Source organism: Patiria miniata, unplaced genomic scaffold, assembly GCF_015706575.1.
Source record: "Patiria miniata isolate m_02_andy unplaced genomic scaffold, ASM1570657v1 HiC_scaffold_20, whole genome shotgun sequence".
NCBI classification, from domain to species: domain Eukaryota; kingdom Metazoa; phylum Echinodermata; class Asteroidea; order Valvatida; family Asterinidae; genus Patiria; species Patiria miniata.
Genome location: NW_024037059.1, coordinates 32,877,585 through 32,899,865, shown reverse-complemented (window position 1 = coordinate 32,899,865; position 22,281 = coordinate 32,877,585). Strand labels below are relative to the sequence as shown.

Here is a 22,281-nt window from a genome sequence, read left to right as displayed (position 1 = left end):
GGAATAGCTGCAAATAATTTGATGACGTCCGGATTTACCAAGGTGTGATTGGACACTCCACATATTAGCCCCGCCTACATTATCTGTATTCGCATACGAGGTCGTGCGCTGGAATCTAGCGCAAAGTAAAGAAAAACATAAGCTGTTGCCGACGATTGAACCAAGGCTCTCGATCGTCCCCAACTGATTTGCATAAAAAAAATAGTGGCCGCATGAGGTCGCTGTTCGCGCTGTATTTTTACATGCATGTGCATAGCGCGTGAGGATATATGCCGACGATTGACCGCATACGGGATGAATAACGACGAGAGCATTGACCAAGGCTAGTATTAACGGTGATTTCAAAAGAGCAAACCCCTAAACTCGCCTGCAAATGGGGGGATTCCCTGGTGGATTTACTGAACCTGGAGTGTGGTTTTCCCACTCAACTGCACAATATAACACAGAACTCGGGGTTTGCAATTCAAACAACCATGCCGACGCGTGATTGGCCCGTGCTATGGAGGTTCAGAAGTGGACATCTGCTTTTCTGCTAACAGAATAGCAGGAAAGCAGATGGAACGTTTTGTTCAAATGCATTTTTCTATTTTTCTGCTTTTCTGCTACCAGAAAAGCAGATTGAACGTTTTGCTTCAACGCATTTTTCTACTTTTCGGCTTTTCTGCTACCAGAAAAGCAGATTGAACATTTTGTCACGGTGGTTCAAAAGTGGACATCTGCTTTTCTGTTATCAAAATAGCAGAAAAGCAGATCAGACGTTTTTGTAAAATGCATTTTTCTACTTTTCTGCTTTTCTGCTATCAGAAAAGCAGATCGAACGTTTTTGGACAAATCATCTGTTCTGCTTTTCTGCTTCCGAGAAAGCAGATCCAACGTTTCTGTCACAGCAGTCTAAAAGTGGCTAACGGCGCTGCCGCAAGCTGCATATACCCGCCAAAAAATGGACTATTCCGATTAACTCTGCCCTCCGTCGTGACGTAAACATCTGAGTGACGAATCCGGTCCCACTGCATGCTCTTAATAAAAGCCAAGTATCAGCTGCGTCCATGCAATAGGCTTTGAAGTGCCGTTATAACGCGCGTGCGCGCTGCGCTGTTAGGCTTTGACACCGTGACCTATTGCATACATCCGTCTGGCTAGCTTACTTCGCGGGCCAGCAAAGGGCGATAAACTTTCCAGATTTAGGCTGATTTTATCTAATCGCGGGTGGGGCTATGTGGGAATTTTGGTTTATCTGAAACTATTGAACACTAGGAGGCAACCTCTCATGAAAATTATTTTTGCCCCCCCCCCCCACAAAAAGAAATTGAACTTTTTAACGAATATTTTAACATTATTTTAGTTCTGAAAATCTGCATTAAAACATCCATGGCACTCCCCCCCCCCCCAACAGAACTTGGCTACGACACTTGCATACACAGAAGGCAAGATCCCCTCGTGAAGCCCAAACCCCAAATTTGACGCTTATTGAACTATACAGATGAATATAAAAAGGGCACAAGCGTCAAAGCAGTGGCACTGACAAGTTGGCGGCACCTCAGGGTGCAGACCAGTAAATCAGTCCAAAATTGCCTACGCCGGCCAAATCACGATTTGCATGCCCTTAAAATCTTCAGTATTTGAGCATGCTGTGGGCCATGAACTTGAGGGTTTGTGGAAAATATGGGTGGAAGCCGTGCATAGGACTGGCGCTCTATTTTGCAATGGAGTGTAGGCATCGTTTTTCAAAATGGCGATGGGCTTCAGGACTATTTTCAGGGGTGATCATCTTCAAATGAAAATTTCTCCTAAAAGTCATCAGTTGACCCCCCCAAAATTGAAAAGAAAATGAAAGATGATGAAATAAGCTTTAATTTGATGGGTGTCTCGAACACCTTGGAGAGTTGTGAGTATTTTTCCCGAATTTCTGAAGAGGGAGCATTTACCATTGGGGTCTATGGAAGTTTATTTACTGGTCTGCTACCCTCAAAACCTTTTGTGTCCACACACCGTGGATTGGATGGCCGGATCCGCCACTTAGTCTGGTTCCCAGACCAAAAGATTCCGACTATTCCTGATGAATCTTAGGTCCGGTAGCCTCCGGTAATACAATGTATTACAATTTACGTCACGTGACTAAAATGGGAGGATTCCTCCTTTTTCCGAAAATCTCCGAAGTTTGCCAAAGTCGTTTCGTCGACAATCGGATAGCGCCCGAGTATTTCCGAGTATATAATAAGGGAATAAATGTGTGCTCCGGAGGTTTTTATCATTCTGTTTAATACCACTTAGAGTCTGGGTGCTGATAATTACCCGAGCCGGAGGCGAGGGTAATTATCAGCACCCAGACTCTAAGTGGTATTAAACAGAGTGATAAATACCGACGGAGCACATATTTATTCCCATTCATAAATACCTTTTCGGTAAAAAAAAATCATATAATTCGTTCAAAACATCCCGATTTTGTTCAACAAATTCACTTTATGCTTTTTTAAACATCCCTCCTGCAAAATAATGGAGTGTTCCGCTGGCGAGTAAGATGTAAACAACCCTTTTATGGAGATTGACGTGCGCGTATCATGTTCTACGCGATGTCGCGCAGAACGCACCTGGCGCGTTGCGTTTTGAATTTAGAACTATAAAATTCCAACTCCCTGGTAGTGTTGCGCATGCCTACGTGAGGATTGTGAACGTTCAACCAATGAAACGATAAGGGGCACTGGATTTTTAGGAGTCCACATTTTATTGTGACACTGGAAAAGTGTTTAAGACCAGCTAGCCATGTCTTTATCATCCGTTTAAGACTGGTGGAGGAGTTTGTGCACCTCAGTGACCCTGAGAGCTATGCTGGCAGGAGTTCTTTTACTCCTAGCAGGGCCACCCAAGCCAGACAGGTCAAAGGGTAGAGGTCAGACGAAAGGTAGTCCACATCTGTCAGCTCGGCAGCAGGGGCTGGCAGCTACAATCATGGCATATTCAATTGTTTGCTACTGGCATGTTGTAGCCGACTGGCAAGCGGATGAGCTCATCTTGGGTCAACGGCTGTTAGTCAACAGGCATAGTTAGTTTGCTACTGCGGGGCAGCCTCCATTCATCCCTGCTGTCACGCTTTGTTGCGTTCCGCTGGATTCGATGAATGTCAGGCCCAGAGGAGAGCGTCTGTCCTGGGCAAGCATTCGCTCTCTTTTCCCCTCTGCCTCGGCGCTCGGCGTCTACTAATCATGATGGTTTCCAATAATATTCAGCTACCGGCAATGCGGGAGCCACCCTCTTCGGGGGCTTTCGTTGCTCGGCAAGGTTCGTGTTCCAGGCAGGCGCGACCTGGTCGTCATCCTGCTACTGCCTATATAGCCTTCGCTTGTTGGAATGTTCGTTCTCTTGGTGTTCATACAGACAGCCACTCCTCCTCGCCAAGAAAATCAGCAGTGGTTGACCTCGCTTACTCGTCTCGGTATAAGTGTTGCAGCTCTCAGCGAAACATGGCTAACTGGCTGTGGTTCTATTCGAGAGGAAAATTTCACCTTCTTTTGGAGCGGTTACGCAGATGATGCGAGGCCTATGCATGGTACAGGCTTCGCAATTCGGAATTCCCTACTCCCTTGCACTCAGCAACCTGCCGCCATCTCTCCTCGCCTCATGTCCTTGCGCATGTGTCTGAGCACTGGTTACGTCACTTTAATCTCTGCTTATGCACCTACCCTGACGTCTACCCCAGAGTCTAAAGACGACTTCTATCTTCAGCTTAGTGAGTTGTTGCACAATATCCCGGCTGGTGATGGCATCATTCTCCTTGGGGACTTCAATGCCCGCATTGGTTCTGACTGCAGTGCGTGGAAGAATGTTATTGGCCCGCATGGTGTTGGGAGAATGAACGACAATGGTCAACGTCTCCTCGAGCTCTGCGCTTCGTACAACCTATGCATTGCCAACACCTTCTTCGCAGGCTCTGTTCGCTCCAAGGTCACCTGGAAACACCCTCGCTCACAGCACTGGCACCAACTGGACCACATCATTGTCAGACAGAGACAACTGCGCGATACCACCTACTGCCGCAGCTTGCATTCTGCTGATTGCAATACAGACCATGCCCTTGTTCGCTGTAAGCTTCGTTTACTACCCAAGAAGTTCCATCGTGCAACGCATAGACCATTGCCTGCTATTGACACTGTCTCAACTCACGACATCAGTCATGTTACTCAGTTTCAAGAGCTCCTTTCTGGTAACTTCAGCTCAGCACCAATCTCTGCCAACCCTGAAGGTGCTTGGTCTAGGTTCCGTTCAGTAGTCTACAACAGTGCTGTGTCTGCCTTTGGTCGCTGCTCACGAAAGCAACCTGACTGGTTCCGGGACAGCGCGGACATACTGCTCCCTGCACTAGAGAACAAACGGTCAGCCAGAAACAAATGCCGCTTGATCAACACACGCTCCTCAAAAGCTGCCCTTCGGGCTGCCAAGAGCACTGTCCAGCGTCTTACTCGAGCAGCTTTGCAACGCTACTGGTCTCACCTAAGTGATCGCATCCAACGTTGTGCCGACTCTGGTGATCTACGCGGCTTGTACCAAGGCATTAAGGAGGCAATTGGTCCTACCCCAAAGAAATCTGCTCCTTTACTGTCGTCCACTGGTGCCATCCTCACAGACCAAACAGCACAGCTTGACCGGTGGGTAGAGCACTATAGCTCACTTTATAACAGCGATGCTGCAGTCAGTACTTCTGCAATATCTACCTTACCTCAGCTTCCCATCCTGAAAGAGCTGGACAATTCCATCACCTTGGAAGAAGTGAAACATGCCATCAACGGCTTAAAGAACAACAAGGCTCCTGGCACTGATAGCATCCCTCCAGAGGTACTTAAGAAGGGTGGTAATATCTTGGCTGCAGAGCTCCACGCTGTTCTCCTGACCTGCTGGAAATCCCAGTTAATACCACAGGATCTAAAGGATGCAAACATCATAACCCTCTACAAAAACAAAGGTAACCGACAAGACTGCAATAACTACAGAGGCATCTCACTGCTGTGCTTAGCTGGGAAGGTTTTTGCTCGGCTACAGGTCATTGCCAACAGAATCCTTCCCGAAAGCCAGTGTGGCTTCCGCCCATCCCGCTCCACTGTTGACATGGTGTTTTCCTTGAGACAACTCCAGGAGAAGTGTGTTGAACAGCGGCGACCTCTGTACATGGTCTTCATCGACTTGACTAAGGCCTTTGATAACGTGAGTCGTTCAGGCCTGTTTTCCATCCTAAAGCGCTTGGGCTGCCCAGATAGGCTTTTGTCTATTCTGATGTGTTTTCATGACGACATGCACGCCACAGTCCAGTTCAATGGCTCAAGATCTGCTAAGTTTGAAGTTCGTCGGGGCGTCAAGCAGGGGTGTGTACTTGCTCCTACCCTGTTTGGGATCTTTTTCTCAGCCCTGCTACACCGTGCATTTCCCGAACCATCTGGTATCCTACTTCACACACGCAGCTCCGGGAATTTCTTCGACCTGTCCCGTCTCCGTGCCAGGACGAAGATTCGGCATGTTCTCATCCGGGAACTCCTGTATGCTGACGATGCTGCCATTGTTGCCCACTCAGCAGATGAGCTTCAACATCTCTGCAACTCATTTGCCAGTGCTTGCTCGGAGTTTAGTTTGGCATGATCATCAGCCTTGGCAAGACAATGGTGTTATCGCAAGGCCCAGGTCCCCCTCCCATGATCACCATCAATGGCACACCTCTGAGCGTGGTCAACAAATTTCAGTATCTGGGTTCTACAGTTACCAGCACCAACTCCCTGGATACCGAACTTGACTCCCGAATAGGTAGGGCTGCAACCACCTTTGGCCGACTCCGTGCTCGTGTTTGGGACAACCGGGCCCTTTCCATCAAGCTGAAGATCCGCATCTACGTATCCTGTGTGCTTAGTGTGCTACTCTACTGCAGTGAGTCATGGCCGACCTACCGCCGTCAGGAACGTCGACTGAACGCGTTCCATTTCCGCTGCCTACGTTCAATTCTTGGAATCTCCTGGCAAGACCGAGTCTCAAACCCTGCCATTCTTGAGCTCACAGGAGTCAACGACATGTTCACATTGCTGTCAGCTCGCCGCCTTCGTTGGTCTGGTCATGTCTGCAGACAAGAGGACGGTCGACTGCCGAAGGACATCTTCTTTGGGGAGCTGGCTCATGCTCCTCGCCCCCGTGGTCGTCCAAAACTCCGTTACAAGGATGTTCTAAAGCGTGATCTGCGAACCTTCCGAATCCCAGTCACCTCCTGGCAGACCGTGGTGCAGGACCGCACTCGTTGGCGATCCGCTGTCCATCTTGGCCGCTCTGCTTCCTCTGCCGCCTATATTGCTGATTGCGAGAATCGTCGTGCAGCTAGACACCGAGCTACATCGTCGTATTCGACGGGATAGGCCACTACTCAAGACTGGCCACGTGAGGGGCTCTCGACCAATAGGAATGCGTAAACTGTCTTAGGTATTTATGAATATAGGTTTAATTAACTGCTAATTGCTTATTAATTTTATTTTTAATGAGTTGATAATTAATATTTATTGTTTTCATCTAGAAAACTTGAAATTCAACGACGATTTTGTGCATCAAATATACTCGGACGGGGCGAACTTTTTGCTGCGTCATGTACAATTCTGAATTTGACGACCGTTACCGAGATTTTCCAAAACTCGGTCTTCATTCGGCTCCGCCTGCTAACAGTGCTATTTGGTTCCATAATTTTGAAGATTCCAGATCAACATTACTCAATGTTATCTTACAAAAACATCAAACTGTATTATCATAACTGTATGATATTACGAAGCAAGTGATTTATTTAAAGATTTGATCAGAACATTAAAAGCTACAAGTGATAAAGCGAAATCGGAAACGAAGCCGCGCTTTAAAAAAGGGCCATTAATGTCGTCATGTTTATTTTTAGCCACGGAGGCTGCCTGACCTACAATTTAAGACGTGAGCGTCAGGAATAATTGTCAGGTCTGGGAACCAGACTAATCCGCCACTCAGATGTTTACGTGACGATGGAGGGCGGTGTTACTTGGAACAGTCCACTTTTTGGCGGGTATATAAAGCTTGCGGCAGCGCGACCACTTTTAGACCACTGTCAGAGAAACATTCGATCTGCTTACTCGGAAGCAGAAAAGCAGAAAAGTGGATTTGTCAAAACGTTCATTCTGCTTTTCTGATAGAAAAAAAAAGTAGAAAAATGCATTTTACAAAAACGTCTGATCTGCTCTTCTGCTATTTTGATAGCAGAAAAGCAGATGTCCACTTTTGAACCATCATGACAGCAGATGTCCTCTTTTGAACCGCCAGTGAAGGGCAAAAAGTAAAACTTGCTTTTCTGGTAGCAGAAAAGCCGAAAAGTAGAAAAATGCGTTTTAGCAAAACGTTCAATCTGGGTTTTTTTGCTGGTAGCAGAAAAGTAGAAAAATGCATTTGAACAAAACGTTCCATCTGCTTTTCTGCTATTTTGTTAGCAGAAAAGCAGATGTCCACTTTTGAACCTCCATACCGTGCCCCGCGTGTATACATTTCACAGGGTCGGGGCCATACGCGTAGTGCAGTGCCGCGCCTGCATGCTATATGGATTTGTGCACCGTCATGGCGCCGTTTGTTTACATTTAGTGTAAGTATTTAATAGCTACGTACGTGGCTCCAACAGGGTTTGCTCTCAAAAGTCTTCCACATTGGTATTCTCCTTTATTTAGTCTTTTCAATGGTTATTTACTTGATTCGGAATGAACTTCCCGGGATGACGAAAAATACCACGAAAGGTGACCATTATTTTCGTTCCGATTGAGACATTTATAAACGTCGCAATCAAAGGTAATTTTCCCGGAGGTGTTTTCTCATCAAGTGTCTTGTCGAAAAGTTTACAATCATATCTGATAAAAAAAATGTATAGTCCTTTTTCTGTCGATTCATTGTTATATCTCTAATATCAAAAACTTATTTATAATACTAGAGGTTCGCGTTTGTTGTTACAAACGCAGAGTGGTCGGGTAGACAACCTTTTCATTAGACATTGTCCAATTAAGTTATGAATATGTTTATGTCAGAAAAAAAAGGACCAAGAACTTCAACATTTCCAGTACCAATTATTTTGTACAAAAAGAATGCGTCTTTTAAGGTGTGATAAATTTTAGTAAACAGTTGGGTACACGTACAAGTTATTTCCGGTTTGATGGCGTCATCAGTCAAACAGGGAAGGGAGGACACTTGTTTATCATTAAAACCCTAACCGCCCTGAATCCTCCAAAATCCTTTTTGCAAATTGGAGGAATTTGCAGGATTGAGGTTACATGGCAAAAGTGCGTTGCTGATTTCGGAGTACGCACTGTGTCAAGGTCTTGGGCCGGACCTTGTGTTGTTTATGCTCAGCTGTGCATAAATTTAGTCCTTGATTATACTTGACATCCTCCGCACTGCTCCAGGATGTCACTGCCTCTGCCTCAGCCTATTGACAGACATAGCCGGAGGATTTTGCAGGATTCAGGCAGTGGTCATCCCTCCATGAACCATATTCAAGAAATAGCGGAGGAATTTGCAGGATTGAGGCTATATGCTATTTTTCCATGAGGCCAGTTGGAGGATTTTGCAGGATTGAGGCTACATCCTAGCAAAAATGCCTAGGGAGTTAGGGTTAAGTAAAAATAACGCTTGAAAATATGGAAATTAAGTGTATGTAATAATAACAGCTAACTTCCAGTTTGATGATGTCACAGTATTTGGAATCAAAAGGTCAATATTAAGTGTAACAGATGTCATTTTTGGGGGCAAAAAACATAGTCATGAGACAGGGATCAAATGATGGATTTAAATTAAAAATGATAATAATGGTTATTGTTGAATTCTTCCTACAGTAACTTCTGGTCTGATGACGTCATGATTATGAAACCTTGCAAATTCATTTGCGGTTGCTCACGGGATATATAGGGGCAATATATCATAAAAATTTGATTGAGGGATTTTACATTTTAAAAGATTAAACTGTTTTCTATGTGCCGCTGGAGGGCGCCCTTTCGTGGATGACGTCAAAATAATGTTTTTGTGATTGGCATTCCTCACTTGACACTTCCATAATGTATTTGTCTGTAGTAAAATGCTTCCGTTTTAGAGTTAGATTCAGTTTCTATTGCACTTCTGGTAACACCGGAAGTAAAGGTCAAGCAGTTTTGTGCCCGGGAATAAGAAATGTTGCTCAAGGCACCCTCACGAAAAAAACGAACACGATACTCTATTTAGTTCAAGAGAAATAGGTCAAAGTATTTTGTCAAATCGTGCAATCAAATCGCTTGTAATTTGATACCTGATGATGTCATGATGATGTAGCAGCAGTTATAACATCTTCGTAACATGGTACAAGTTCACACAAGGTTTTATGATCATACCGTAAACCGTTTGGAAGAAATTGTGCTTTGTTTTGATTTTAGGCTAATGTCTTCATTTTGAATTCACCTACCTTTGACCTTCCGGTAGACCCGGAAGTAAAGGTCAAGTGAGTTCACGTACGCGACAAAAAAATGTTTATCAATTTATGGTCTATCTGTTTACAAGATTGGAGCATAATTGATCATTTTGTTGAAGAGTTATAGATGAAAGAAGATTGTCATTTTTCAACGAAAATCGCTTGTAATTTGAAACCCGATGACGTCACTATGACGTCAGTGTAACATGCACCACTCCGAGTGAGGGTCAATATATGTTTAAAGTTACAAGTTCATATCATAAACCGTTTAGGAGAAAACCCGCGGAAACGTGCTATGCAGAAAAAAAAAAAAGAAAGAAAGAAAGAAAGATTAATCGCAACAAATCCAAAGAGTGGTCGAGTTGTGCCCGACCACTCAATAAAAGGTGATTGAAAAGACGTCCTCCGTTGAGCTGTTTTTATGCAAAACGAGACTGGATACATTCGGTCCCAAGAGGGCGTTTTATACGAGCTAAAGCACGGACATGTGCACAAACCTAATGTTGCCCTGAAAACAGCGTAGTCTGGTTCCCAGACCAAAAGATTCCGACTATTCCTGATGAATCTTAGGCCTCCAGTAATACAATGTATTACAATTTACGTCACGTGACTAAAACGGGAGGAATTCCTCCTTTTTCCGAAAATTTCTGAAGTTTGCCGAAGTTGTTTCGTCGACAATCGGATAGCGCCAGAGCATCATCCGGGTATATAATATAAGTTTAATTAACTGCTAATTGAGTGGTCGGGCACAACCCGACCACTCTTTGGATCTGTTACGATTAATCTTTCTTTCTTTCTTTCTTTCTTTCTTTCTTTTTTTTTTTCCGGACAATAATTCTCCGCGGGTTTTCTCTTAAACGGTATATGGTATGAACTTGTAACTTTCAATATATATCGACCCTCATCCGAAGTGGTGCATATTACTCTGACGTCATGATTACGTCATCGGGTGTCAAATTACAAGTGATTTTATCTGAAAAAGTGACCAATTACTTTCACCTATAACTCTTGAACTAAACAATCAATGATGTTTGTATTCTGTAATCAGATAGACCATTAATCGCTTAACAGTTTTTATAGTGTACGTGAACTCGCTTGACCTTTACTTCCGGGTCTACCGGAAGGTCAAAGTTAGGTGAATTCAAAATGAAGACGTTAGCCTGACATCAAAACAAAGCAGCATTTCTTCCGAACAGTTCACGGTATGATCACAAAACCTTGTGTGAACTTGTACCATGTTACGAAGATGTTGTACATTTTGTTACGTCATCATGATGTCATCAGGTATCAAATTACAAGCGATTTAAGGGCAAACTTTGACAAAATAGTTTGCGTTATATCTTTTGAACTAAATAGAGTATCGTGTTCGTTTTTTCGTGAGGTTGTAGACTATGCCGTGAGAAACATTTCATGTTCCCGAACGCAAAACCGCTTGACCTTTACTTCCGGTGTTACCGGAAGTGCAATAAAAACTGAATATAACTCAAAAGCGGAAGCATTTCACTACAGACATATATATTATGAAAGTGTATAGTGAGGAATGCAAGACGCAAAAAACAGTGTGATGACGTCATCATCCGAAAGGGCGCCCCCTATCGGCACATAAAATATAGTTTCCCTTCTGTAATTGTAAAACTATCCGTCCAAATTTTACCAAATCGCCCCTTGACATTCTCTGATTAATCACAGATAAGGTGGCAAGGTTTCAAATTCATGACCTCACCAGACCGGAAGTTACTTTAAGGAGAATTCGAAAATGATCAAAGTTTAAATTTATTTCTATCATTTGATCCCTGTCATATCTTCGAAGTCCAAATAATGATATCCATTACAATGTTCACCCTTTGGATCTCTAATGCTGTGACGTCATCAAACCGGAAGTTAGGTGTTATAAATACGTCGTCAAACCGGAAGTTATGTGATATTAATACAAACAATTATATTTCCCATATTTTCATACGTTATTTAATTTTAAAATGACAAATTATCCTCTCCGAACTTTATCAGTATTCACTAACCATTTTTGACTGATGACGTCATCAAACTAGAAATAACTTTTTGTGCACATAGAATGTTTACTGAAGTTTATCACACCGTTAAAGATACCTTTTTGAAACATTGATTGTACTTAAAGGGATTTAATTTCGTGATCCTTTTTTCTACATATATTCCTAACTTAGCTGGGCAGTGTATAATGAGAAGGCTGTCCGCCCGACCACTCTGCGTTTGTAACTCAACAAACGCGAAACTCTAGTTGCTTATTAATTTTATTACCCCTCAGCCGAGAGGCTCGAGGGTATTGTCATCGCCTAGGGCGTCCGTCCGTCCGTCTGTGTGTGTGTCCGTCCGTCCGTCCGGGTAGCTTGGGTTCCGGATGATAACTTGAGTTAGAAATGTTGTTTGGGGTTGTAACTTCGGTAGGGGGTTGCCCTTGGGAGTAGGCAAGTTGGATTGGTTTTGAGGTCAAAAGGTCAAAGGTCAAGGTCACCGTGGTGAGTTAAAGGTAAAGGGTTTCCGGATGATAACTTGAGTTAGAAATGATATTTTGGTGTCTAACTTTGGTAGAGGGTTGCCCTTGGGAGTAGGCAAGTTGGGATTGGTTTTGGGGTCAAAAGGTCAAAGGTCACCATGGTGAGTTAAAGGTAAATGGTTTCCGGATGATAACTTAGGTTAGAAATGAGATTTTGATGTCTAACTTTGGTAGGGGGTTGCCCTTGAGAGTAGGCAAGTTGGGAATGGTTTTGGGGTCAAAAGGTCAAAGGTCAAGGTTACCGTGGTGAGTTAAAGGTACATAGTTTCGGGATGATAACTTGAGTTAGAAATGATATTTTGGTGTCTAACTTTGGTAGAGGGTTACCCTTGGGAGTAGGCAAGTTGGGATTGGTTTTGGGGTCAAAAGGTTAAAGGTGAAGGTCAGCATGGTGAGTTAAAGGTAAATGGTTTCCGGATGATAACTTGAGTTAGAAATGAGATTTTGATGTCTAACTTTCGTAGGGGGTTGCCCTTGGGAGTAGGCAAGTTGGGATTGGTTTGGGGGTCAAAAGGTCAAAGGTCAAGGTCACCGTGGTGAGTTAAATGTAAATGGTTTCCGGATGATAACTTGAGTTAGAAATGAGATTTTGGTGTCTAACTTTGGTAGTGGGTTGCCCTTGGGTACAGGCAAGTTGGGATTGGTTTGGGGGTCAAAAGGTCAAAGGTCAAGGTCACCGTGGTGAGTTAAATGTAAATGGTTTCCGGAGGATAACTTGACTCTGGCTGAGGGGTTTCAACAGCAACGCTGTTATTTTTTTAAATGAGTTGATAGTTAATATTCATTGTTTTCATTTAGAAAACTTGAAATTCAACGACGATTTTGTGCATCAAATATACTCGGATCGTACGGGCGAACTTTTTGCTGCGTCATGTACAATTTTGAATTTGACGACCGTTACCGAGATTTTCCAAAACTCGGTCTTCATTCGGCTTCGCCTGCTAACAGTGCTATTTGGTTCCGTAATTTTGAAGGTTCCAGATCAACATTACTCAATGTTATCTTACAAAAACATCAAACTGTATTATCATAACTGTATGATATTACGAAGCAAGTGATTTATTTAAAGATTTGATCAGAACATTAAAAGCTACAAGTGATAAAGCGAAATCGGAAACGAAGCCGCGCTTTGAAAAAGGGCCATTAATGTCGTCATGTTTATTTTTAGCCACGGAGGCTGCCTGACCTACAATTTAAGACGTGAGCGGCGGGAATAATTGTCAGGTCTGGGAACCAGACTAAAAGCAGCGGTGGCGAGGAAGGAACATTTCTGACCAGACGTAAAGCCTATCTTGGGTTTAAATAATGAAAGGTTTGCGGAAACACCATGTGCGAATAATTTCTCAACTAAGAGAATGGTTCTGAAAAGAACCAGAGGTATAAACTCGACGTTCCGGTCAGTATGCTCTGACCGTCTTCAGGAGAGTGCCTAAACTCTAAGAAAGTGAATACTTAAGTGGCAAAAGGGGAATCAATGGAGTGTGAAGTTGCATCCTGTGCAAGTTGCATCCTGTGAAGTTGCATCCTGTGAGGATGCCAAGTAGACAGGATCCCTGAGCAAGCTTAGTGCCCACTGAAGTGGAACAGTAGGGTTGCAGTGTCAGTAGAGGGAGGACCTAGGGTATAGGAGACCCATCAGTCTAAGATATTAGCTGAGGACCTAGGGTATAGGAGACCCATCAGTCTGGAGAAGTGGGAGCCAGATGTCGTTGAGGTGAAACCCGATGTCTTGCGGAACTGTGTTGTGCTTGCGGATCTCGATGGCTTCCCGTATGCGTCTTGGATGCCAGAACTGGATCGGTGCGATGAGTTCGGCCGCATCCCAATCAACTTTGTGGTCGTTGATGTGGGAATGTTTGACAATGGCCGATTTGTCAAAATCCCCTCGCCGTCCATGTGCTCTGTGTTCCTTGAGCCTAGTGGGAAGGTTCCGACCAGTTTCGCCGATGTAGACTTTGCCGCATTCGCATGGAATGCGGTAGACTCCCGGCTTGGATGAGGAGTCCTGCTTGTCCTTGTGCGTATGGAGGCTGCCTTGGAGCTTGTTGCCAGATGAGTGGTACACCTTGACGCCGGCTTGTCGGAGGATGCGTTGCAGATGATGAGAAGCTGGGCCTATGTAAGGAAGAGTGACTGAGGGAGATACAGTGGGAGGACCTTGGGTATAGGGGACCCGTTGGTCAGGTTTGCTGATCTTGATGCGGTGGGGTTTGTAGCCGTTCCGTTGTAGTGACGTCTGGATGTGCTTGAGTTCACGCTTGAGGTTGTCTTGGTCGCAGACCTCGAAGGCTCTCTGTACTAGGGTGCGGTTGACCGATGACTTGATGCTGGGGTGATGGAACGACCGCTGGTGGAGATAGCGATCGGTGTGGGTGGGTTTCCTGTAGACGCTGTGTCCCAGGGTGCCATCCGGATTCCTGGAGATCTTGACGTCCAGGAAAGGAATGGTGCCGTGCTGTTCTTGTTCCATGGTGAAGCTGATGCTGGTGTGTTGCTTGTTGAGGTACTGGAGGAAGTCTTGGAGTGTGTCCGGGCCATGGGGCCACACTACGAAGGTGTCATCAACGTAGCGTAGCCACAGGCTCGGTCGAAGATCCGCTGTGAGTAGGGAGGAAGACTCGAACTCCTCCATGAAGATGTCGGCTAGGACCGGGGATAAAGGAGATCCCATGGAGGTCCCAGCCATTTGCTCGTAGAACTTGCCTTGCCACTGAAAACAACTGGAAGAAATACATGTTAGTAACAGATCATGAATTTGGTCGGGGGACAGGTCTGTGCGTTCAGCGAGAGTGGTATCATGTTCAAGTCTTTCCTTAGCTAGTTTGCAGGCCTCGCCTGTGGGAACATTGGTGAAGAGTGAGACGACGTCAAAACTGACAAGCAAGTCAGTGGGTTGGACCGTGAGGTTTCTGGTGATGCTGACAAACTGGGGAGAGTTGGACACATGGTGTGGTGTCTGACCCACCAAGGGTCTGAGGATTTTGGCTAAGTGTTGGGCTGTGTGGTAAGTGGGGGAACCTCGAGAGGCAACTATGGGGCGCAGAGGGATCTCAGGTTTGTGAATCTTTGGTTGACCAAAGAACTATCAGAACCATTCTCTTAGTTGAGAAATTATTCGCACATGGTGTTTCCGCAAACCTTTCATTATTTAGTATCTCCACCATGCAAAGCCTCAAATCTTACTTATCTTGGGTTTGTGTTAATATGGAGAACAATGCATAGGCCTAGATATACATGTAATGGACCAATGTCGTTTGGGGAAAAAAAGATTCGCGGGCGGGTGAAGGGGAGTCATCCCCAAATCTTTTAGGTTAATATCCTGCAATTTCAGTACACCATTTGTTCAAGTTGTTCATTTTAGGCGAGTGGATTGAACAAATGACAAACTCTCAAACATCACAAATTAAAATCTGCCTGCCGTAAAGTTCAAAGTAATCTTGTAAATTCGTCCCCAAGAGTTCCCAGACAGCAGTGATTACAAGTTAGGCTAGCCCTGGTGGACTCCCTTTCCTCCCTACGTTAGTCGTATTGCAATGAAGACTTCGTCCAACCTGGGCTACAAGTTAGGCCTGCGTTTAGCCCACTGATCTCTATATAAAGACTGGATAGCTAATACAGAGCCGCACAATGTACGAATTTGACGCCATATTGGTGAGACCGGCTGGTGATCTACAAAGGACAAGTTGCCGTTTTTATAGACAGCATGATTTCTTTTGTAACGTCGCGGTTCACTTGACTTATATTTTGACCACCACCACTGACCAAGGTTAACTACAATTTTTCTAACGTCGTGGTTACTAAAATGCCGCAAATATAACTTTTTCGGCGTTTTGAAATAATAATCACTACGGAAATGTGTCCCTTTTAGAACATCATAATATGTGTACGTGACCAAAATGCGCGTCAACTGTTGATACAACGCGCGCGTATTTACGCGTAGAACGTTCGTATTATACGCGGCCATCTTCGTGAGACCGGGGGCGAATTGGTCAATATGTGCAGTCTACTGTGTGAATGTTGTATGCATATCCGCTATCCAGTCTTTATATAGAGATCATTGGTTTAGCCCCATAAATGTGGTCTGTCTACTTCACTCTACTTACCTGTAGAGCAATACTACTTATGCATATTCCCCCTACCGGCAGGTATTTTCGCTAAGAGTTATATACAATAGCGCCCTCTGGCGCCCTACCCATAATACCCCGCGGCATGCGTGCCTCGTGAACGTCCTCTTTTCTCTTAACGGCAGGTCGGGTAGGACGTGCGTGAAATAGCTCGCTGTTTGCCTCGTCATTTACTACCCTTTTTTGCGTTTAAGAGAAGTATTTAATAAAATAGTTAGTAATCATTAGTTTGTAGAGTTTCATCATCTTCTGGTTTTCATTTATTTCATAAATATGAAGCGTTTGGGGAGGGCCGATCTGTCACAAACCGGGGGCAATTCCTCTCCCACGGGACAGACCGAGTTCTCGGGGGACTCTGCCGTTAACGCTACGTCGTTACCGCGGCAGCAGTCTCTCGTCCGGCACCCTCAGCCACAGTCGGCTGGGGGAGTTGGCAGTTCGGCCGATCAGTTAAGGGGACCTTGGTCACCTTCTCCGGTCAACTCAGGCAGAACACCCAAACTAAAGGCACACTCCGGCAAGGTTCCTCCAAAACATATCTCCGGAGGCCCGGCCTGCAGCGAGTGTCTCGCATGCATCGGCCGTGAGCCACGGTTGGGTGGATCCGAGGCTGCGGGACCTACCGCGTACGCTGGGATCCCCGCCTGTATTGAGCATTCATCCATCCATGCCGTTTGGCTCTGAGGAAGTTGTCCAGCCGCTAGCGCGTGGCTCGGTACAACTCGCCCCTCCAGACGACGTTCGTTCACCGGAGTCAACTTGGCCCTCACAATCGGCTGAGTCATCCGATGACGACGAGGAACCAGACCGATTACAACGGCTGTCTATCTCTGAAACGGAGCTCCGTTTAGTACAGAGGGATATGATAAGAGTACTTAATCTACCCTCCGCTGATGAGCCCCCTCCGCCCGATCATAAATCTTTCAAGGACGGGCTCCACATCTAGCAGCGATAAAATATTCCCCATACTTCCTTTAGATCAAGTATGCGTCCGATCCTACCAAACGTCTCTCCCTCGAAGGGGAGATCAATTCCCTCCTCGGGAAACGCTCCCTCCGGGGGAGACGCGGTCGGGCTTCATGTCGACCTTCTTCCTGGTACCCAAGAAGGAGGCCGGCATGTGGCGCCCGATTTTAAATCTAAAACCCCTCAACAAATTTATTCGGCCAAGACGTTTTCGCATGGATACGCTCAACATCATACTCCAATCGATACATTCACCTGCGTGGGGAGCCAGTCTAGATCTGAAAGATGCATATCTACACGTTCCTGTCAGACCAGACCACTGGAAGTTTCTTCGTTTTCAGTACGAGAACGTCCAGAACGAGTTCATGGTTCTTCCGTTTGGTCTAGCCACCTCACCCCGAGTCTTCACGCGTGTGGTGAAGACAATCGGGGCCGCATTAAGAAAACAAGGTGTGATGATCTTCATGTATCTGGACGATTGGATCATTATTGGTCAATCTCAGACGGCCGCGTCGGCGGCACTCAATCTGACTTGGCGTCTAGCGGCGGATCTCGGGTTTATTATCAACGCCGAGAAATCCCATCCACATCCATCCCAATTCCCAATCTTTCTGGGAGCGTCTCTCGATCTCCAGAAGGGATTGGTTCGGCCTACGGAGGAACGAGTTGTAAATCTCCAACAGTGTGTTTCTCTGTTTCTCCCGACGACCATGGCCCCAGCACAAGCCTGGCTAAGGTTGCTCGGTCTCATGGCCAGTATGGTAGATGTGGTGAACTTTTGCAGACTAAGGATGTGTCCCATCCAATTACATCTGCTGTCCTTCTATCGGCCCAGTCGTCACCACATACGTCATCTGGTGCCGACCACACCTTGGCTGATACCGCACCTCCATTGGTGGCTCGACAATGCCAATCTCACGGAGGGGCGCGCGTTTCACAATCCCAAGCCGTCAGTGACCATCACGACAGATGCGTCACTTTTTGGCTGGGGGCCACCCTCCACCCGCGCCAAGCAAGGGCGGATCCAGGGGGGGCCAAAGGGGGCCATGGCCCCCCCAAAACGAAATCAATTTTTTTTTTTTTTTATGTGACATCGCAATAACGGCAGGCAATGAGTACACCACCATCTTTCCCTCAAAAAAAAAAAATTGGTTAAAGTGGTCAGAAATTGCCTCAGATCGCACCACAGAGCATCTAGAATCCAAAAAATTTTCGGGGCCCTTAAGCGGGCCCCGAACCCCACGCCGTAATTTTTTGGACCCACTTTTTGACATCGCAATAAAGGCAGGCAATGAGTACACCACCATCTATTCCTCAAAAAAACATTGGTTAAAGTGGTCAGAAATTGCCTCAGATCGCACCACAGAGCATCTAGAATCCAAAAAATTTTCGGGGCCCTTAAGCGGGCCCCGAACCCCACGCCGTAATTTTTTTGACCCACTTTTTGGGGGGACCAAAAAATTTTTTGGCCCCCCCAAAAATTGTGTTCTGGATCCGCCCTTGGCGCCAAGTAGCGGGTCGGTGGGGGCCCAAAGATTGCTCAAAGCACATAAACGTGCTGGAGATGTTGGCAGTCATCAATGCTCTCCAACGTTTTCAAGCATCAGTGACGAACCAGGTAGTCAACATTCGATGCGACAATGCCACAGTAGTGGCCTACATCAATGGACAAGGAGGCACGCGATCCGCCCAACTATGCGCGCTCACGTGGAATCTCTTCCATTGGTGTATGAGCCACAGAGTAACACTCTTGGCAAGTCATCTCCCGGGCGAGGAGAACGTCACAGCCAACGCTCTCTCCAGGGGGTGGGTCGTTCCGACGGAATGGACACTGCATCCGCAGGTTGTCCAGTCACTTTTTCTTCTGATCGATCGGCCTCATGTCGACCTGTTTGCCTCTCGAAACAACCACAAGTTACCGGTATATTGCGCAAGACACAACGACCCTTGCGCATGGCAGACAGATGCACTGGCGATACGGTGGGACAGACTACCTGCGTACGCCTTTCCCCCGTTCTCCCTTATACCTCAAGTACTGACCAAAGTGGAACAGTGGAACAGGAGGACTGCAAGATCCTCCTCATAGCTCCCTTTTGGCCATGCCAGCCTTGGTTCCCGAGACTCATCAAGCTCTTGGTTCACCGCCCGGGGATTCTTCCGAAGAGGGCAGACATACTGTTCCAGCCCAGCTCGGGTTTTCTTCACCCGGCCCCGGAGGATCTCCACCTGACGTGCTGGGTATTATCAAGCAATCCTTCCGCACGGCGGGCCTTTCTGAACGAGCTGCGGCCATTGCAGCCTGCAGCCGGTGGGAATCTACCAGGAAAATTTATAGCAGTAGATTACACCATTTTTACAAATGGTGTAGAGCCAGGTCTCTGCGTCCCTCCGATACTTCTATAGGAGAGATTGCAGACTTCCTAGTAGGTCTCTTTGACAGTGATCTTGCTACAGCCACAGTTAAAAATTATCGTTCGGCTATAGCGGCTATTCATGGAGGCTTCTCTGACGGTTCCTCGGTGTCAGATGATCAGAATCTTAGCCAACTTATCAAGGGGATGTTTGTGTCACGCCCCCCGACACGTAGGCTATTACCATCGTGGGATCTCTTTGCCGTTTTATCAACCTTATCGAGACCCCCGTTTGAACCAATGGGCAGCTCAACCTTGTTGCAGCTGTCGGTTAAAGTGTCATTTCTATTAGCAGTGGCTACGTCTAGACGACGTAGCGAGCTGCATTCGCTTACGGTGGATACAGGTCATATCCGGTGGGAACCAGGGGGTGTACGCCTGGTTCCTAAAACAGGTTTTCTGACCAAAAATCAGTCGGAATCATTTTCACCTCCTGACATTTTTGTGCCGGACATCAAATCCTTTTCGTCTGTCTCTCGTGACAAACTTTGGTGTCCGGTCAGGGCCCTGAAGTGGTACGTTGATAGAACTAAAACGCTCCGAAGCGGCCACTCACAGCTGTTTATAACAACGACTCCACCATACCGACCGGCCTCGCGTGATACAATTTCCTGCTGGTTGGTTACGGCCATCAAATCAGCAATAGACTCACCAACAACAGATTCCGTTGGGTCAGTCCATGCACATGAGGTCAGGGCAACTTCTACTTCCTGGGCCTTTTTTAAGGGTGTTTCTGTTAAAGATATCACACAGGCAGCGTGTTGGAAAACCCCCAACACCTTCACAGAGTGCTATATGAAGGATGTCCTCCAGACGGAAGGCAGAGCCGGGAGAGTGGTGCTGAAGGCGGCGAGCCGAGCATCATCGGGTCCACAGGATCCTCTCCTACCCGGGACTTCCCTAGAATAGGTGAGTCTCCTCATCCTGACTATTTACATTAATACATTACACTGTATTGAATATAAATGTATAGCTAAACACTCTTGTAGCAAGGTCATTGGTCTTGGACAAGTTACCTTTTTTGTATCAGTTTACCTTGTGCATGGGCTTGGTTTGAAGTGTTTTAGAACTTGCTTTAAGAAGTGTCGTGTACTAACAGTACTCTTCTTTGCAGGATTCAACTGTATTATATCATAATACTTTACATTATGAGGCGTCCCCCCTTACAAGGGCTGACGTCTCGGTTAACATGTGAGGGTAATTAATATCCTTTACATGTAGATTTATTGGTTTTTTCCCATGTCCGCCTTTGGACGGAACAGTGGGAGCCATCTGGGGTTACATTTCCATGTTTCGTGCCCCTGTGACTAAGCAATAGCATCTCGCATAGTGACCCACCTCCTTGACGGTGCTAGTCTATGCATAAGTAGTATTGCTCTACAGGTAAGTAGAGTGAAGTAGACTCCCCCCCCCCCCCCCCCCCCCCCCACAGAAGTGTGGTTGGGGTCTACGAACGAATACTTACCTGTAGAGCATCCCTCCCCCCTACCCCACTCTTCTCGATGCCTTGGGTACTTTGTTGTATTCCGACTTAGCGCTCGAGAAAAGAGGACGCTCACGAGGCACGCATGCCACGGGGTATTATGGGTAGGGTGCCAGAGGGCGCTATTGTATATAACTCTTAGCGAAAATACCTGCCGGTAGGGGGAATATGCATAAGTAGTATTGCTCTACAGGTAAGTATTCGTTCGTAGACCCCAACCACACTTCTGTGGGGGGGAATTTACTGGACTGCCTCCGTAAACATAGGCCACACATCCACATGTACAAAAAACGTGTCGACTTTGCCAAATTTTGATTTTCGCATTTAGGCTTAGTTTGTAGTTTATTTTTGCTTTAGAAGCATACTCACCCTCTTTATAGGCTAATCAGAAAGTGCTGCCTTTTTCAGATGTATAGTTTTTGTGAAATTTCCAGATTCATTTTTACACGTTTGCGTATCAAAATTTCAACATGAAATTTCACAAAAATTAGACATCTGAAAAAGGCAGCACTTTCTGACTAGCCTATAAAGAGGGTGAGTATGCTTCTAAAGCAAAAACATCCTACAAACTAAGCCTAAATGTGAAAATCAAAATTTGGCAAAGTCGACACGTTTTTGTACATGTGAACGGAGGCAGTCCAGTAAATAGGCCACATTTATGGGGCTAGCCTGCGTCTTGCAAGGGAAAGTAGCATCTTACAAAATAAATCCACTTACTACATGTAAAACACGGCGGCCGTATACCCTGTTTCGTGAGTAATGGAACCTTCACCCAACCTTGATATTTCAGCCCTAAATAATAAACTACTAACGCAGGGACATAAGTTATAACCTATGGTCATTTGTGATCAGGTGAGATTATAAAATTGTCATGCCTGTTATTAAGCTCAATAAAAAATAGAGTCACCCCAGGGACGTTGCTAGGTAGAACAATTAGAATTGGGGGTCACAAAGGGGTCACTCCGGCGGGGGGACAAAACATTGTGAAGGTTTGGTTGACCACTGAAAATACATGTAGGCCTAGGCCTATCTAGCTAAATTTCTGACCGTACAATATTAGTTATCTTGCGAGCGGGAGTGGAACACGTGCGTCTGTGTTCCACATGCCACGAGGCCGAAGGCCGAGTGGTATGTGGGACACAGACGCACTACATTTCCCGTGTTCCACGAGCGCGAGCGTGATAACGAATTTATCTTCAAGCAAACTTGACGCACAGTCAAGTTGGAACACGCATGCTGTGTAACCTACGCGCAACTTTTGAATTCACAGTGAATTGTGCAGCACTAATCGGGTCACGTAGGCTTGGAATAGCGCA

The 22,281-nt window shown here is 45.9% G+C and overlaps 1 pseudogene; it reads right to left on the bottom strand.

Moving 5' to 3' along the window:
- Positions 1 to 14,002: 14,002 nt before the first annotated feature.
- LOC119727190 lies at positions 14,003 to 15,057 on the bottom strand (annotated as a pseudogene).
- Positions 15,058 to 22,281: the final 7,224 nt, after the last annotated feature.